This window comes from Hyperoodon ampullatus (assembly GCF_949752795.1).
Source record: "Hyperoodon ampullatus genome assembly, chromosome: 4".
Lineage (NCBI taxonomy): Eukaryota > Metazoa > Chordata > Mammalia > Artiodactyla > Ziphiidae > Hyperoodon > Hyperoodon ampullatus.
Window position 1 is genome coordinate 1,288,468 of NC_136917.1, and position 7,177 is coordinate 1,295,644.

The window sequence follows — 7,177 nt, forward strand, 5'->3', positions numbered from 1 at the left end:
CCTTGATTAAGAACTAGAGGAACTAGCCAGATGACACCAAAGAAGCAATTGGAATGCAGGACTTTCTGCAGGGTAAATGGTCTGCTACCTTTAACAAGCTGGTGTCAGGACTATTCTAGACTTAAAGAGAATTAAGGGATATATAGAATGAGATGCAATGAATGGTCCCTATATAGGATCCACAAATCTGCAACAAAGGACATTCTGCGGACTGTTCGAGAAACATTTAATACCTGGTTCATATTTTGAAATATTAATGAATTATTATGAGATCATGTTATTTTGGCAATGTACAAAAATGCATTTCTTGTTAAAAGGCACTCTGAAGTTAAATAATTTATTTTAAACTGTATTGGCCAGATTTTTTGCCAAGGGAAATGAGGCTGAGTTATAGCCAATCTTAACTGACAAGATAAAATGCTAAATTCCTCTTTTCCTTTCCTTGCTCGTTACATTTTCTCCTCCATTCTTGGTGCTTTACTTCTTTCACATACACAAAGGAGAAAAAAAGGAAAAGCGCAGAGGAAAAGCAGGGAGGGGAGAAGGAGGAAATAAACCCATGTGCAGAAAAATCCTTTTATTTGATGACCAGGAGCCTCACAGAGCCACAAGCTATGGAATACATGAAAAGGCAGTGCCACTAGCCTTGGTGCCAAGTTACTTCTTCCTATCCAAATTTTCACTACGTCTTATCCAATTTTTCACTAAATCCCACTGATTTTTACCTCTTCAGGACTTCTAAACCTGTCTTCTCCATTTTCACAGCTACTGAAGTTAATTTACACCCTCATTTCTCAGCTACAACTTTTAAACAACCTTCTCTATACCTTCCTGATAGATGCCTGCTCATGTCACTCTCCTGCTTAAAAATCTAAGATGGCCTTTTCTGCCTACATAGCTAAAGCCCTAACTTCAAAGTCCTTTACAATCTGGATTTAGGCAACTATTTTCTCACTCATCTTCAGCCACTGACACGCAAGTCACCCTATAAAGTCCTAAATTAATCAAAGTAAACCTACTTCTAAGGCATAGTCTTTCAATAACACATGCTAATCCCTTCACCAAAGGGAACCTTCACCCTAAACTCCTACTCACCCCCTTCACGGCAACTCAGGTTAGATGTCAGAGTCCCTGTAAGCCCTTCCCAACAAAGGCACAAGTTCACAACTCTTTCCTCTGCACACCATACATTTACTACAGCATCTATCACCCCAGTTTGTATCTCCCAGTGTCTTGTGTAAGACCTAGCACGTTGTACTAATAAACTGGCCTAAACATTCTTTCCTTCATGACTCAAAATCAGGTCTTCAAAGAAAAATCCAAAAAAAGCAATTCAATACATCCAAACCATGCTTCCTTAAGGGAGCTTTCTTTACGGAGTCATTCATTCAACAAATATTTACTAAGCACCTTCTGCCTCTATGTGCCAAGCACTCTGCCAGGTTCTGGGAATAAAGAATAAATAGGAAATACATACATGATCTTGGATCTTAATCTACTGGGGAGTGCAAACAAAAATCTTACGACGATGTAATCACACTACAACCCTTTTTACAAACATCACTCTAATTTAGGACGTCTTCCCTACCCCTCACAGACACAGGAGTTTATCATTCCCTGCTTTGAGCTATTCTGAACCTTGAAAATATTTCTAATGTTATATTATTTAATCCCACCTTAATTTTTTTTTGACATGTCTCATTCACCTACTCTAACACAGGGTCTTTGCACTTACATTTTAAATATTTTTATATTTTCAGAGCCTGGCAAATAGTGTCTGGTGAATACTTATAAGAATTCAAGGGGATAAGCTGGGAAAGTAAAAAAGCAAACATTGTGTAAGGGACAAGTATGCTAACAGAAGCAGTGCCCATGTTACCAGGAGTAAGAAAAACTAACATAGGCCTCTAATCTTGAAGGCAAAATCTAGAGAAACCAGACAGAAAGGACCTAAGTGACCAAAGGCTGAGAATATTCGTTCTAGGATAGGCTGGGATATGAAGCAAAGGGACAAACTTAAAGGTAAAACTGTATAAACAGAATCTTAGTGACATGCTATGGCAAAATAAGAGCAAACCTCAGACAGGTGGGGGTAATGGCAAAACTGTGTTGGAGTGCCTATCTGCCACACTCTAAACTAGGCACATAACAGCTAACATGTTTTGAGCACTCAGCAACTGGCAGGCCCTTCACATGCAGTATCTCATTTAACCCTCAGGACTCTTATGAGTAAATACTATTGTATTATTCTCCATACATAAAGAACGGTCCAGAAAATGAGTCATTTACCTGAGATCACAGAGATCCTACTGGCACAACTGTGATTTTAACCCAAGTCTGATCCAAAAGTCTATGCTTTCAACCACTATGCAATAATTTACTGGTAATTACCTCGATTTAATTCTCATAGCAACCCATGAAGTAGACACCATCCTCATTTTATTTTAGATGAGGAAACTGAGACTCTGAGTTTAAATAACTTGCCCGAGGTTGCACACACTTAGTAAGTAGTAGAGCTAGGATTTGAACCTGGGACAATCTAGCTGCCAATCTAGCTCTATAACACCAATGCCTCACACAAGTCTAGAATTCTGTCACTGATGAAACCAAGATCTTGTGTTCATTCTCCAAATATTATGTTGCTAAGACCATGAGCCCCTGAGTTTCCTTCTCAGATGTATCATCTTTCCAAACTACTCTTCACCTGTATTCTCTACTCCCAAACTCTGCCTAATACTTAACACAGCAGACCTCAAAATGCTATCATCTCAGGACCCTTATACTCAAGTACCTCAAAGACCTTTCAATTGTGTGGGTTATATCTATCAATATTTACCATACTAGAAATTAGAAATAAGGAATTTTAAAATATGTATTAACTCATTAAATATAATAAACCTATCACATGTTAACATTTTTATGAAAAGTAACTACTTTCAAAAACAAAGTAAAATTTTGTGAGAAGAGTGACACTGTCTTACATTTTTGCAAATCTTTAAGGTCTGACATGCTAGAAGACAGCTGGATTCACCTATCTGCTCTGAATTCAACTGATCAGATATTACATATCATTTTGTCAGTCTCTGGAAAACTCCACTGTATACCCATAAGAGGAAGAGAATGAAAAAGGCAAATAATCTTAGTAATATTTCTAAGAACTTAAGGTTTCTGTAGCCACCTCCTCCTGCCTCACAAAATCTCAATTCCTTAAATCCTTTTCTCAAGTAGAATAAGAATAAATTTAAGTCCATACTGGTTTAACTAAAATTTCCAATCAATAAGACCTCTGCGAAAAAAGATTTTTAAATTATGATAAAATATTCCTCCAAAACAGAGTCAAACAGCAGATGTAGTAGTTAGTCTAAGCTCTAAAAGAAGACCGGCATACCCATCTGCATCCGCAGTGCCCAGCCAATAACCAACAGCCTCTAAGAGTTTACTAGACTGCTGTTAAAATGCAATTCTAATCATGTGCCTGTGTCTAATAACACAAGTGAATATAAAATACAGTCAGAGAGAAGCCCGAGTGTACTACAACACCACAGGAAACTACCAATTTTGAAGGTCAAAAATGGTCAAATACTAGCAATGTCATTCAACTCAATAAATTAACTCAAAACAGAACTATAAAGATACACTAAGTATAGGTCATCCACAAATTTCAATTTAAAACACAAACACTTCTTAGCTTAAAATTTTTAATTTCTATATTTTAAGTCAAATATAAAGTATAGAACAAAAGAACATATTAGGACAACTTAGATTTATGATCTAGCCAGCAAAGCTGAGGGCCCACTAACATTAAGTCAAACCATGATCTGTGTGATGAAACATCACCGAGATCAAAAAGGAAAGGAGAGGGAGCCATCGATATTAAGTCTGTTCTCTTAGTATGAGACAAGCAACAACCGTCTAGTTTACACCTTCAGCAATGATGGCTGCCAACAGAAATATTTTCATTTCTTTCTTATCTTCTTCCAGTTTCCATAATCTATTTGCTCCTCCCACTCTTACAATCACAGTATTCTAGCTACCCCTATCTAGTTGGAATTTTGGCCTTTTGAGGCAGTCAACATTTATTCTAGCTGCTAATTCATGTATACAATCATTTTGGGAAGTCCTAATATAGTAGCAATCAGTTTTGACCCACTAGTCTTTTTTTCCCCTAAAAACTAAGAAAGAAAATTATTCATGAAATGCTGACCTTATAAATCATCAAGAAGCCTTTAACAACTCTAGAATATTTCTCTCACAAGGGTTTAAATGAACTCTCTGACCCCAGTTTCTTGGCCCCGCCCCCTCCATCCAGCCTTCACATTTTTACTATATCTCCTGAAAAAGTATGTCACACACAGAATTTCCCCACCCCTATCCACCTAAACCTTCAATGAATCCCTATTATATACAGACGAAAGTCTCAACACTTTAAGAAAAAGCCTAAGACTATTCACAGACTGTTTCTGGCCACTCCTCCTGTCCCTTTCATCTTTGCATCCTATGTTTCACAGCCCAAGTTGTATGTAACTTGACTTTGCACGTGTTCTTTCTTCTCACTAAAAGGTCCTACTCAGTCTAACAAACCTCTATTCAACCTTCAAAGCTCAGCCCAAAGACCTCTGAGATGACTCCCTCAAGTTTCCCAAGCAGAATTAGTTGCTCCTTCTTTAGCATGCCCCAAATGCTTTGTGTATTCCTCATTACTATATAACCTGATGAGCACTTTATTGGTTCATTTGTTTTTATCTCCATACCATTATAAACCCATTTAGAATAAGAGCATAAGCCCTATTAGAGGAGCAAGTCTATTATGGTGCCTGACACATGGGTGTTTCCAGTATTTTTGGAACTGAGTTTTAGCCCTATTTTAAAATGCTGTATTCAGGTATAATCAGTTCTGCTGTATCACTTATTCTGAAAATAATCTGTTCCAACATAACCGATATATTAGAAAATTTGAGCTTAACACAAAATTCCCATTTGCTTACGTGTGATTTTGTCTGTGAAAAAAACTAGATGAAGGTAGAAACCTGCCCCCGGCTGAACTGAGCTGCATAGAAATACACAAAATACACACACCTTAAAACACCTACCAGCTACATCAGTTCACTCTGTGTGTGTGCACATGAGCTGAGCCACACCCACCCACCTCTGGTGTTATTGTAACATTCCATTCGATTTCAGGTAACCCTCCTTCCACCACTGTACAGTAACTCACAAGCAGCAACCTTTCTGATGCCCATTAACACAAGCAGACCAGGTCTTTTTCAAGGTAAAGTGACACATTTATTGTAGTATTTATGTATACCATAACCATTTAACATGTGTAAAACTATGCTACCATTTTTACCAGGTTCCTTTTTATTAAAATAAGTCACTGACAGAGTTTTGAGTGTTATGCCTTAGTTCCACTTTTCCCAAAAGGCCTGTAGTTTTTACTGCACAATTTTCCACATCATGGTAATTTTTAGGAACTTATATGTTGCTTTACAGCAGAACTGACTATATAAATTAACAGCTGTATGAGGAGTTCTTAGGTTTTAAGAAATTTTCAATATTTCAATTCCAATAACATACAGGAGAGAAAACTCTGCCCTCTCCCCAATTCACAAAATGTTTACAGTCCATATCCTTACAGACCATCAGGACAGCCATAACCGTTAAGCTTGGTGGCTCTCACTTCTGGTGAGCAGAGTTGATGTTTCCAGCTTAAGCTCTACAGTCTGCCTAAGCCTAACTCAGAAGACAAGTTCTGAATGCCTGAACTTTCACATATACCATTATATGGGTTTCATTTTTTTTTTATTGCTCTTAACTTTTTTCCAAAACATTTTGATTTTAAATTACCCTGTATTATAGAGCAATTGAACCGAGCCCTCAAGCCCACTATAAAATGGATAAGACACAAAAGACCTTATATCCAAGTTTAAAATAGATTCAGAGTCACTAACTCCATAGTATCTCAAATGTGACTTTTTTATACGTATGGCTCCACTTAATTCTCTGCACTGATGCCCAAATGATCTCTAAATCACCTTGTTCCCCTATGAGAAATATTTTGGCTCTCTCCTTTCCTATAGGATAAAGATATAAACCTCACTTTTAGCTTAGTAATATGGTTCTTCAAAATCTAGGATGGACACACCTTTGCAGGCTCATCTTCAGTCACTATCCTTGTTTCAGTAACACATCGATATTGGCCTTACCCCAACACTTGGCACCTCAGTGCACCCACAGTTCCTTTTGTCTGAAATGACCCCATCTCTCCAGTTTGACAAACACCTATTCCGTGCTAATTTCTGTAAACTGCTCCCACACATTCTACAAATTTCATCGTTCTCTCCTGTTCTCCCCACAGCACTCTGTGCACCTACTAAGACTACAGCAACAAGAAGACAGCAAATGAGTGTCATTCACTTTTTAATTCCCAGGGTCCAACACTATGTCCAGCATATACTATTCCTTGCACACAACTTATCAAGAAAATAAAAATGGATGAGGGAGAGGTAAAGCCCAGAGAAGGGTAAGATTAAGGCAGTCTAAATTAGTCCCCATCTTACATGCAAATAAACACTTTAAAAGCAGTTTCCCAACCAGTATACCTTCCATATGGGAAAGTTACAAGTGTGCTGAAGACGGCCCTCACCTCTCATGGCCCAAAGGCTACAGCTGTGAGCAGCCTTGACCATTTATTCCAGTATGCCTTACATATATTATCCCTTTCTGTTTCACTATGATATGAAAAAGGTTTATGCTTTAAATATAAAAAAGGCTAATATGAACGTGGTGGAAAGCCTACACATTAACCAAAATAAATGCATTATTTATAAACCATAAGTACAGAAGCAAATGCCTTTATTTGTAGCCAGGAACAAGTTCTGTAACCAACTCATATCTGTTCAAGAGCCTGAAAAGTTTTACTTTGCCACCAAGGTTTAAGAAACCTGAAAATACCTACAAATCAAACAGGCATTCAAAAGAGCTTCCTCATCTACGTTACCAACGATCAAAACACTTCTGAAACTATGCAAAATCTTCTGAGTCTCACAGGAAACGTTGTCTTTTGTCACATCCTTGTTTTTTGACCATTTCATTAAGTATCTTATTCACCTACTGAGAACTGACCAGACCCAACTACCTCAAATAACTTCCAGCCATTAAAACGCACTCCGCCCTCCCC